The 13,669-nt window shown below is 35.4% G+C and overlaps 1 protein-coding gene across 1 annotated transcript in view; it reads left to right on the forward strand.

The window, feature by feature from the left end:
• LOC138315484 (core-binding factor subunit beta-like) overlaps positions 1-13,669 on the forward strand; it is a 50,428-nt gene that overhangs the window by 31,441 nt on the left and 5,318 nt on the right. The gene's annotated exons all lie outside the window — the stretch shown is intronic.

Here is a 13,669-nt window from a genome sequence, read left to right on the forward strand (position 1 = left end):
AAATTGAGTCTTTATATTGTCCAAGTCTTATGGACGTTTGGAACAAAGGTCGATTTCCAGAGGTCAAACGGCACATGGAGGGAGTACATTGTTGCAGAATTTAAGTGCTTTTCAATTTCATAAAAGAGTTTAGAATGAATTGTGTACGATGCTATACAGTGTTAGATGCTTCTTACGTTTGGTCATTATACAAGGTCCAGGAAACTTGTCAGTTGATTAAACTAGAAGTGGGGATGTGATAAAGGAAGTGATATTTGGTCAGCTGTCTTGGATGAAGCAATTCTCTCATTCTTTGTGTCATTCACCTTTTCACCTTTACAACAGCAGTCACCAAATCCCTTAACTATACTCTCCTCTTGTTTTTGTTAAAAGATTGTCCTCCATTTTTTTTTTTTTACAAATCTTCCTATTTAGAGACAAAAAAAATCCAGAAATCCAAAGTTTGTTGTAATGTCTGTTACAAAAATTGTGGCAAAATCTTCCTGGAAAAATGAAGTCGATGTTTTTTGTTCTCATGGAAAATCCATGAAGTGATATTTATTCCAATAATGGTGTGGAAATGAAATTGTAGGCAATACAGACTGAACTCAGTATCTTACTAAGTAATTTTATGTGGTGAAGTAATTAATTTGTTTTTTAGATTGATTTGTGGTCAAAAGATCACTTCCCTCAAGGGAAAGGTTCGGAAGGAAAGTTTTGTCATGAATTGAAAGATTTTTTGACAGATTATAGCGAGGCTTGTGTGTGTTCAGATCCGACAAACATTTGCCCGATTTCCTTCACCAAGACATATTGGTGCTTTTAAGATTGTGGTTGAGATAACGAGCGAATTCCAATTCAAGAAACATTTGCCTCGTTCTGTCAGATATGAGCTCCATTCAACAATTTTCTAATTTAAAGTTGATTAGTATTTCTCACCTCATCAAATAATACTCGAATGATTTTTACAATAAGAAAAACATGTTAAAGAAATCAAATGAAAGATAATCTTGATTGCCGAATTTATACAAATATCACTGCCAAGAAACACAATGCACATGAAGGCTTAGATTAAATGATATGTACTAATTATCATTAGGATCATGTCAAACTTTTTATTTCAGGTGCTGTTGTTTGAGAAAGTAGGTGACATGCCTGACTTACTACAAGGTTAAAAGCTTTGATCACTGATTTTATTTTTTTTCACTTTGTATGAGATTTCTCATATTGCCTTCTATTATTACTGCTGATATTCATTATCATTTACAAGCCAGTGCATAAATCCATCTTGTAAAATATTGGACCAACAACGATGCCTTTAATTAATCTTACTCCCGAGAAAACTGATTGGAAACTTGTTTGAGCTATGTGTTTAGAGATCCAGTCAAACCTGTCTATAAAGATCACCCAAGAGAAAGGTCTCCAAGTGGTGTTTGGGACCCTAAGACAGGTAGTCTTATACAGAGGTGGTCTGTAAGGCAGGTCTCAATGAAGATGTATTTGAGACGGATGAAATGCTGTGTCTTAGTCTCTGCTAGTCAGTTTTTCTGTGCAAGTTAGTTTCTCCATTTTTGTGTTCTTTCGTTGCATTTAGCTCACCTGGGGGTATATGACTCGGTATAACTTGACAGGTAATTATCCGTTGGATCAAAAAAATCACCCGCACAGCTTTCTAAGGTGGCATTAGCACCAAGCTTAGTATGTATGTGAAGAGAGTAGAGGGGGACCCAATATACGTGTGTCTCGCACGCGACCATTGACGCGGTATTGTACAAAAAACGTGAGGAATCTCTGATTGATTTCCTATCGGCTATTTTTTTCATCACCTGTCATCAACAAATTTGATATAATTTTTGCCATCAAACTCGTGTAGGTCCAGCAGTGATTTAAGTATTTTTTTCCCACTCCACTGCCTCCATTGTCCAGGGTGAAAATGTCATGATCCCTCTGCCATCCAGAAAATAGAATTAAATGGTCATTGATTCAGATTGCAGGGCAATACTAAAACTAGCCCTGGGGATGATAAATTGTCACAAACAAGTAATAAAACAGGCTCAGTTTTGATTTCATTTTATTTCGAAGGTCTTCTGGTTGGCAGCTTTGTTGTCCGTTTTATACTCACCATGCTATAATGACCAGGTTGGTGAGGTTTTAACCGGATTACTGCTGGGGGCTATATACAGACATGAGGTCGACATTATTTAAGATGATACAATGGTGTCGTATCCATACTAGGCCGTGCGACTCTGGCCGCGAGGTGTGGACGCTCGGACGCTGATTGGACCGGATGCACGCCTGTTAGCTCCACAAGTCCTCTTCACCAGGCGTACTCCGCTCACATAAATCCATCACGTGGCGGGCAAATAATTTCTACCCTCTATGATAATAGAGAAGATAAACTAGCTATTTTATTTCTCATCGTAAATAGATCAGCTTACCGTTACGCTAACTAAAGAACTACACCAGCCCAACTTTGTTCTCTAACGACACAACTCGGTATCAAATCATCTTTTTGGCACTTCAAAACAATTTTAGAAAAATTGCTTGTAAATGAGATTCATTAAAAACAAAGCCTTTTGACCATTTTGATCCGTTTGTGATAGAACAAAGTGGTAATTGTTGATTGGAATGACCTGATCACATAATGTCATTCATCTCATCAATCACGCACAATCATCGCAGCGACACAGGGCCGTGCGGTCACCTTCCACATATTGTTATCATTGGTATCAGTACGGATTTGGAAATAAAAAGATGTTAATGAAGTTTTTATTTTCTGCTCTCTCTCTTCCCTACAGATAGTATGTGTACTAAAACCTTCTGGTTTTAATTAATAGTTGTTAAAACTAAATAAACTCGATAGCATCAGAATCCCATTAGCTGACCTCTGTCAGGGTATAATGTGTGAAGGGAGCTCTAGGTGTACTTCTCATTACCATCACAAACACTTAGGTCCGTATGTAAATCAGGCAAAGATGAACTAATGATACAAGGTTTGACCATGTGTTTTTTTTTTGTGTGGAAGTTTAACAGCTCTCAGTTCTTGCATAAATATGATTATGTAGTAGTTAAAGTGTTATATTTCTGTTAGGTACTGGTTTTAATGGTAACTTTCTGTTTTATCTTCCGTGTAATGCTTCATCTATCTCAATATCAAAGTCCAAACTGCAGATGGTTCACTTTCCTTCAGTAACATTCTGCCGATGTTCAGTAAATTGTCTTTTGTATGAGCAGGGTCCTTTAGAGATACCTCCATGTAGTATCTGATGGCTATCCCATCCACTATACTGTAGGATAATCTCATCCTAGTAGTTAGGGTAAAGTGCATGAACAGGATCTAGATACAGGTCATTGTTACAATAGCTGGTTGCTACGATACCAAACAAAGAATATAACCACAGTAGCACAGACTTGCCATTTCTCAGCTTTCCAATTAATAAAATGTTCACGGGTTGGCAGCATTAACCATTACCTAAGAAAATGATCCAAACACTTCCTTAAACCTAAATTAACTAGGGAATGATTAGGAGTATGCATTGAGTAGAGGTGTTATGCTATATTCAGAATCATGAGAAAATTTTGAAGGAGCTTCACTACTAAGTCCTTGAAATTGTTACAGCATTATCAGTACATTATCAGTACATTATCATACATTATCAGTACATTATCAGTACATTTTGATTTTGATTAATTAATGATTTTGTTAGTTCATGTGTAACACACTTCCTGCTTTACCTATAAAGTGCTGTGATATCTTATTCAGTTTGAAGGTCAACAGAACAAAGCCTGCTACAGTCCTGTAATCTAGCTATCACAAAGTTTGCCTCATCAATATTTCTCAATGCATCAATGAAGAGTTGACAGAGATAGGATGCTCCTAAAATTTCAAAGCTTTCTGAATCCCTTTGAAGGAAGGGCACACATGTGAAAATTAATGCAAGCTCACCTTTCAAATTTATTTGTGAGAATTTGATAACAAAACTAAAATAGAATCCATAGAAAGTATCCTTTTCTTTATCCAAAGTTCAATCTTTATAACTAGCCTGTGTTTCATCTCATCACTAAGAGATGTTCTGTTTAATGGTGATGGTTTAATGAATTTGCATTCACTTCTAAAATTATCCATATGCCTACAGGTTATTTTTTAATTTAATATTGAATCAAAAAATTACTTTCAACTTAATTAAGGAACAAATGTTAATTTCCTGATATAAGAAAACAAAATTTCCTGATATAAGAAAACAAATTAGTAAGTATGTCTATAGTTTTACTGAAAATACTGTATACATGCAAAACATATCTTTGAAAAAATGCAAATCAAAAGATATTTGTGAGTGATTAATTTCTAATTAATTTATCCTAAAACTGAAATTTTCACAGCTTAAAATGATAAAACCCCTTGATAATAGTTATTGGGTGCGAGATCTAATGTGCTATTGAGTGGCGGATTAAACCAAAGATTAAATGTGTGGAGGAGAAGGGGAAAGCCTTTGAACTTGTGGTAAGTCAACACTGCCACTGAATCTACCTGTAAATTTGTCAATTTTATGGTAAATGCCATGTTTGAACAAAGGTGAACGGCAGAATAGATTATATAAATAATGTTCACCTGGGTTTTAAAGACGTGGCTAACCTTGATTGAAAATGCGCAATTATATTGTAATGCGACACACATGGTCAGTCAACCATTCCACACCACCCGCCGATGCGTGTAACGATATAACTCCTCATGACTTCATCCTGGGATAAATATTAAAAAAAAGCTGTCACAACCTGGGCTCCATTTACGTTAGGCTAGAAAGCTATCATGTAGGACAAAGACTGAAGGACGCAAGAATTGCGGTAAATCATGGGTGCGCGTGCAGACAGATGACGACAGAGATCCTGGGGACGGGGTCTTGGCTCTGCGGCAATGATATTACGGGATTACACTGTATAGATGATATCTGTGCTAGGATTGACCGCCATGCTGCTGTTTTTTCTATCGCTACATTTATCTGATATTATTACCATTAAATGCCATTAAATGCCACTGGAGCATCCAAAGTGAGTAATTTGTGTCGCGGAGGTAACTCTTATGAAAGACCTAATGTTAGCTCTATTACAGAACAACACAAAGACCTGTTTTTCAAATCCATGGAAAAGCTTTTATTATAATAAATCTTGTTATCTCAATAGTTTAACATTCGATTCCTACAAAGGCGTTTTAAATAGCAATTACCCATATGTAAGTCGAAACATTTTTCCCACAGTAATCTGCTACAACAATGAAATCTATTCCATTATTAAAGTCAGACAAATAAAAATGTACTTCTCCTAATTTCCTATAATTGACCATGTTCATATCACTTTTCAAAAAAATCCTCGAGTCATTGAAATCAGGTGAGATAATTGTCGAAAAAGATACTATTTTTTTTAATATTGACGATTGCCTAAAAAGAGTAATTGTTTAGATGTCATTTGTAATTTTCTTCTCCAATTTTCTTCTGACAGATTTATGACTTTTTTTGTAACAAAAGGTAAAAAAATCCATTTTTCCTTTTCTTTATGCACAATTCTCATTTACAAAAAAATCTTTTATTTTTTACTGTGATAGGGTCTCTTAAAAAAAAGAAAATTGTCCACCATTTTCTTTCAGAGGTATCCGACTTGATATAAGAATTGTTGAGAAGAGTTGGGCTGGGTAATTCATCTGGGACCAGGTTGTTATTGTATTGGTGAGTTACGGTGGCTGAGTGGTTAAGTTGTTCCATCATTTCAACACTATAGTTCTTCTTCTCTGGTCAGTTGCTGACCATAGGTCAGTGTTTTTTCTCGGAGTACTCTGGCTATTCTCCACCTGTTAAACCTGACACATCGTTGAAGGACCCAGGTTGTTAAAGGGATGTAAAATAAAATAAATCACAAAGTCAGAAGGTCCTGAGTATGAGCATCAATCAGTAGCTGATACTTTTCTATAACAAAAATGGCTTCATCTCTCTTTCTCTCCCTAAAGAGATGTTTTACAACAGAGAGGCAGTTTTTTTGTGACAAGTAAGACATAATTATAAGGCTATTAACAAAACAGGATTCAAATGGCATCAGATGCCTTTCACTGGTTACTCAAAAATATTGTTAAAATATCATTTGCAAAAGGAACTTTCTTAATGCATCGACATAACAAGAAAATCTGTTTGAAATTGAAATGAAATGTAAACATTACATGCTCTGTAATTTCCTAGTTATAATTCTGACGTTGTTATTGCACTATTCAAATAAGTGTTATTGTAGCGAGGGATTTGAGGCAGTGAAGGGACCGGGGTCGACAGTGAACTGTATAATGTAGCAAAGAGTGTGAAAGAGTTCCTGTAATTACCATATGGCTCCATCAGATGATCCTAGTGTTGTCACTCACTACTACAAACACTTATACAAAGCCTGTGAATATCTCTGCATTATGTTTAGGGAGCCGTAAGCCTTTGCTGAAGGAATCATTAGTTCGGGACTTGTGCACGTTTGAAACGGTCCAGATTAATCAATGCTTAAATACTGCATTCATAACAACCATGTCTTTAACACTTTCTGTAGCCATGGTGAATTTTGAAGAAGAAAAAAAAGAAAAAAAAATGAAAAATAACTAGAAAAGGGGTGATTCTTTATATTAGAACTTTAGTAGGATTTTTGAAGAATGTGTTTTAAACTTAGATATTCATGTCTTTTGTTATAGGGTAATGACTAAACTGTTATGGTGTCAAATGCATAAAAGGTGTGAAAATTTTGATGGAGTACAAAAGACAGTGTGAAATAGATATAAAGGAGGTGGACCACCTTCTTATTGTAACCTCTGTAAGATAAGAAGTGTGTGGACTTGTCAACTTGTCTTGGCAAAAACGAGCCAAGCATCAAATCCGTTATATAAGACTCCATTGTTGTAACTTCAGTGACATGTTTCTCTAGGAAACATGCTGTTGTTCTTAACAATGGTAAAGGCACCTGTATAAATCTATTATCTTGTAGAGTTAAGGTGATATTGTAACGTTAGTATGTAAAATAAAGCAACAAAAGCAATATGATAGACAAATAAATAAATAAAAATATAACTTAATGAATAAATAGATAAATAAATAATATGTAGACAATAAAAAAATAATAATAAATAAATTATAAATAGACGAAAGAAAAAAAAAAGAAGGGGAGAAAGATAAAGAGAAATACAAAAACAACCGAAAGAAAATAAACTGTTGAACAAAAGACCAATAATTACGTTAGTGTATGCCGAAGGATGCAGTACCTGTATGAAGGTGATTTACGGCCAGTCTCATATTTCTAAAGATGAAAAATCCCTACAATGACTATATAGGGAAGCCCTCGGTATCGCATTACGCTTCATATTTAAAATGCAAATTTGTACACCTCTGTGGAGTCCATACAACCTGTGTCATTGACCAAGTACAATTGAAACAATTTTCTTGAAAATTAAACAAAATTTGGTCATGACCTATAATTTTCTCGGAAAGTTCTATGCAGAATTTAACCCCTACCCGCATGTTGTACCCACCCGCTGACATATAAAGCTGATGGAATATCAAAATATTGAATTTTAAGGTTAATCTTTCTATGGTAATGTCATGGCTGGCTGAAAGACATCAAAGAGGCTGTAATGTCAGACATCATCCTGTTATAGGGGCATAACAACGCTTGTTAAACGCAGTACGATATCACTCTGCTAACCTGTGAACATACATCATCGCTATGTTTGGTTAACAAAAGTCTGACTCGGTTGTGCTGGATGCATTGAATCTCTACCTGAAAAGGGTTCCTTCCATTTTTAACAGTTAAAGAAAGAAAATTTTAGTTTTTATTTAATTCTGTGAACAGTGATGATCATTTAAGAATTTTCACGCCTTGGTTGGTTGAGGTTAGCCAGAGTACTCTGAAAAAAATCTGCAAATCAAGAATTAATATCCGATAACTTGTTTTGTCTTAAACTTGCAATCAGCCTTAGGTAGACGGCTAGTGGAAGAAATCTTTACATTATAACCACTTTGTAACCCTAGCCAGGAAGTATATAATGGTAGAATGTTATCTTTCACTTCTTGGGCATGATTTGGTAGTCAATTGCTCGGAGCTGAATGGTTAGTGGTAGGAAGCCAGACACCTTAACCACATTGCCATTGCTGGCCTCTTCTTTTCCTAAAGGATTATTTAAATATTGAATGTGTTATTACAGTACTTAAGCTTTTATAATCAGCAACAGTATATATACTTGGAGCAGGTCTTTAATTACTACTGGACAATCACAGTCCTGGTCTAAAATCTGTCTTCTCTCTGCAAGTGGATATTGTATTCATTCTTTGGTTACAAAGTTCTGGAAGAATAAGGAACCAGCTAATCATTGGTCAGTTAAGTTATAATAGTGACCACTTGTGACCACTTGTTGTGATTTAGTGATATTGAAGTTCTAATTGTCTGGGCACTTGACCAATCTGTATGCTCTTTCTCGTCCAACTGTCTGTTATTGTATACGGAATCATTTTTATTTCTCTTTAATCCTTATACTAAACCATCACATTTCTTCATTTTTGTTGTCTTATAATTAGCAATCAATTCGGTTTTGATAAACAAATTAAGATATTGTCTAGTCTTTTATTTCCCAATCAAAACATTATTTTGATGTTTTCTAAGTAAGAGCTCTTTCATTGTCAACATAAAAGACAAATAGCTGAAACATGAATCTGAAATATTTTCCATTCCATTGAAAATATGTTAAAATTTATACAAAAAGTTAATTGATATTTTGTGGAAGCAGATATCAAAATTGAGCTCACCAACAGTTCTGTAAAAGGACTTGTTAAGTGTCTAGCCTAAGTGAGCCAGTGTGAGTGGTCCCCCTGCCACACCCAATATCTGTAGGTGACAATAGTCAGTAAGGGTAGGTGTGTGAGTGATAACTCACCCACGGACACATTTATTACGAGGAGAGCAATGAAAGGGTAGAGGAAGACTATCACCAGAGTTTGTGTCTGCTTTCATCCTCTCTAAAGTCTGGCATCGTCTCTCTTGACTGTTGATTGTGTAGGGAACCCTTCTTCACAGATGAACAAATCCAGATAGCGGAATTAATTTTAGTCTAAACAAGTGCAGTTGAATTCAATGCACAGAAGGTTTTGAGCGGGCCCTATTGACGGCAAATTATCTAGTGGTATTTGATACAAGCCACCCTACAGTCTTCATTCGGCTTAACACAATCTCTCATCGCTTAATTTTTGTGTACTCAATTAATTCATTATAAATCGTGAAGGGGCGGATCCCAGACCTAGTTAATTTGTCAGATGCAGCAATTGCTTTGCAAACCAGGCAAGAGAAGGGGTAGAACTGACTCGGGTGGTAACGCGGCCGTCGGTAACACGCCTGTTTATACGCAGATAAGATGGAAGCCAACCAACATATTCATGTGGTCACAATTAATGTCACGAATGTCAAATGGGAAGCTGCGATCGTGATAATCATTAATACAATTTCTTTGTCTTTTTACCGATTCTGAATTAATCATCAATCTTCTTTTTTCAAAAATATCAAGACAGAAAGAAAAAGAAAAAAAAGTTCAGAAAAAAAATCAACTGAAATTTCAGTTGAAAAAGTCGAGAAAAGCAAGTGCTCAACTGTTAAATCTTTTCACGGTGGTAATAAAAAAAATCTGTGCTGGTATTGTATGTGGTGTTAATTGAGAAGATTAAATATACCTAGTAATTATCCTAGACAAAGTTATTGCCAGTTCTACGCCACACAATGCAAGGCTCCTAAATTATATGTATTTTGTTTCAGCAAGTCAATCAGATTTAATTGGAACTTTATTTTTCAAAATCTTACGGCAACCAGAAAATATTCCCATCAATCATGTCTGTTTGAAGAGATCTCAGAGTGAGAGAGTAGCTGTATTGAATTGGACAAGAAAACTGGCAATATCTTTGTGGAATAAAATAGCCCAGTGCGCTCATGTCAGTATTCCTATAGATAATCACTCATGTCCTCTCCAACTCCTTTTCTTAGCCTTAATGTACTTCTGAATCAACATTAATGTAAGAAAAACGATGCATTGAAAATTTGAGGGGAAAATGCAATAAAAAATTAAATCTCTGCAAGAAAATGATGAATCTTTACAGAAATATAAATGTGATTTAGTATTTTATGTATGTAGCTAGGAATCACTGAAGCAAATTATCTATAAATTGTCAGAGAGTTTTAGTTTTATCACATTTCTAGAAAGTATTGGAAGACACTGTGGAGTACACCGAATCTCCTTTAGAAGTTAGGCCAATTGCAAAATGCCTGCTTTTTTGTGGAACCTGTTTTGAAGACGTTTGATTTATTGGTAACATATACAATGAACAATGCATTTCCAATAGTGAGTCACACTTCTTGATTTCTAAGGATGTTCTTTTCTGACAATCATAGTTTTTTTCATCATTTTCAATTTCAACTTTAATTTTTTTATGAATTAATTTAGTGTCGTCTGCTGCAGCCGTTTTTATTTTGAGCTATTGTCGGTTAAAAGATCTCCTCTGATTATGCCCTACCTATTTCATGTTATTGACTGACAAAGACACAATTTCTATCTTGAAGATACCCATTGTCCACAACTGATGTCGGGAAACACTCAATTAAAATCGTAATCACAAATCTATTATTCCGTGTTAATTATGTCGAGTTCTACAGATTAGGGGGAAACTTGTACTAACAAGACCTGCAGCCCTACCCCACGGAAGACTGCTGTGACCTCTTTACCTCCCCTTTATACTGGACCCTCCCTAACACCGATTGGGGGCCAGATCCCTCCTTTATAAACTACTAATAGGCTTAACCAGACAACCGCTCCAACCTATACTAACAATTCTCGTCCAATGTGTTGCATCCACGCGTGGAACTCTCCCTCTCTCTACTGACACGGCTTGACTTCATCTTTCACTCTCCTACCATCTTTGCCTTTTGAACGAATTTCTTTCAATAAGAACACAATAGCCTCTCTGTGTGCATCATTTCAATTATTCAATAAACAGTGATTTCTTTTTAAGGAGATTTATGAATTGTAAAATATTAATCCTAATTATCGTAGAACAATATCGCAACATGAAAAGCATGTACCATAGAGGATGTTTTAGTTTTTTGTGGGATGTGTTTTGTATCCGACGGCTATAATACTACACTTGGATGACTCTCGCTATCCCAAAAACACATTATTAAAAATAATGGTGAAACGCTGTCACTACGATTGGGTCTGGTCATTGTGGATTATACAGGTAGTGGGCAGACTGGGCACGCTCACAGCACTCGCTACGATTAACTCACCAACGCTCAGCGAACATTAAACACCAATCAAATTTCACACCCCTCTGAGTATACACCCCATAAAAAACTGTTCTTAAACAATTTAAATAATTTGGTCAAATTGTGAAAGTGGCGGAGGCCTAAAGGAAGTGACACATTGTGAGCGGGCGGAGATGGCCAGAAAGTGTTACGCATTTATGGCTACAGTTTCTGATGTGGACACAGAGTTAACGGTTGGTCGAATCTACGGCTATCGTGAACTTAATCTGGCCATTATGAATACGATATTACAAAGTGTAGACACCTGCCAAATCATTGGTAGGCCCGCTTGTACATCTGACCACTAGCTTTCATCATTGGGTAGCTAATAAAAATTGCAAGAAAGGAAAGTCTGCCCCGCTTTATTATAAGCCTCCATAATGATATTCTGATATTTCTGTATCATATTTGCATTATCAACTGAACAAAGAAAAAAATGGGTTTGTTGATACAGAGAGGCAGAAATTATATCAGCAACTAATTAACCACTAATTTCTAATGAATTTTTCATAGTGGAGATCTCCACTTGATGATGCTGGTATATCAATTATCATATTTTCATGTTGTTCAATTCACAGATGTTTATTTTGCCATCAGGGTAAAAGTACAAAATCTTTTCAGCAAAGACATTTCATTCTGATCATTTGTATATAAAATTCATGTATTATCCTGTATTAGATGATACTGTCATGGAAACAAAACGTTTTTTGGAGGCTGCGAGTAATAATCTCGTGTAATGGAGGGATGATACAAAGCAACGATAGAATGATAAATGTATTACTGACCTCATTTGTCAAATCCTTTTTAATTCTTTCTCTGTGGTACTGTGAGAGGGAGAGCACACACTATAAAGACTTCAGTTACCACTTAAATCCCATCCTTTTTATTGGATATATAATTCCATTAGCAATTTATAGCCAATAAGCTTATAATTTCTTTTTTTTTCAGCTCTGAACACCTGATATAAGAATTCATATATTTTTATATTTTTTTTTTTTTATATTTTTCTTTCCAAATTACAATATCTGTTGATATGAATTCTTCTGTCAAAAAAATAGAATCAGAAATGTAGAAAATGTCAATGTTTCTTACCTAAATACTCAATACTGTCTCTGTTGATATGATGATAGAGCATATTTATTTTGCTCAAGAGTTGAAATTTGAATACATACATAACAAATAACACTCGGTACACATCTTATTATCATACAAAGTATTAGATCTCACATAGTTTATTCCCTAATCAACAGTTCAGAAGTACACAAGGAATGTCAACTATCTTATCTATGAATTAAAGGGACATGCTTGGAATAAAACAAATTCCTAAAAACCTGGAATTACCTGTAGTTATAAATAGATTGTACAGGTATACAAAGGCTAACTTATTCACCTCTGGCACTCTGTAAGTATGGTAAACTTGATTTGTAGCAAAAAAAGAAAGAAGAATTTTGTTGACTTATGTATTATTAAAGATGCTCCACAGCCGACAGAGCATAAATGATATTCATCATTTGAACAATAATTGGTGATTAATCGTGTATATATAAGCCTAATTAACACAAAAAATAACTTAAAATAATTTATTTCGCCTTTGGTGCATGCACAATCATCACTTCATTCTATATAAGATATAGTACCACATATTATTTTCGGGATGCAATTAATTATTTTTCATATTTTTAACATGAAGTAAAATAAGAAGCTCAAACTTTTCAATGGTGATAATGGTGTAAAGTAAGTAACTTTTGTAACTGTAGAAAAATACGAAATCGTCTGCTCCTGTTTTTGATGGTGAAATCTTTAAAGAAAAAATATGTTTTAATCTGCATTTGATATCTTTTAAGATTGTGGGGGAAGGGTTTGAACAATTGGAGAGGTAACAAGATAATGTACAGGTGAATGATGAGTTGAGCGTTTCCTACGATGAGGCCTAATGGTTTAGGGTATAGAATGGGAGTAAATCTGACTATTGACCTAGAGATCATTACAAACACCCGCAGAGGCCCACTACACTCCTTTATCGGTGTGTATATAACCCTGTGTGTTATTAACTAGTAATGATAACAGCCCACCTGGCTATAAGACAGCTGATCGGACACACCTTATACCTATGCTATTGCTGGTCAGTAGGCATGACCACCTACACATCGGGAATTCCACCCCGATGACCTCCTAATATCTATTTACCTATTATGTCAAGTTGTAATGACATGCTAGGTGAAGCCAGAATTAGGTCATTGTCCAGTAAAAGACAGTAACGGCCAGTACAATACTGACCAGCTCTTCCGGTCTTTGTGTGGTCAGCATGCCACAGTGACTCATCCTGGACGGTAGGAATGTCATACCT

This window comes from Argopecten irradians, chromosome 2 (genome assembly GCF_041381155.1).
Source record: "Argopecten irradians isolate NY chromosome 2, Ai_NY, whole genome shotgun sequence".
NCBI lineage: Eukaryota > Metazoa > Mollusca > Bivalvia > Pectinida > Pectinidae > Argopecten > Argopecten irradians.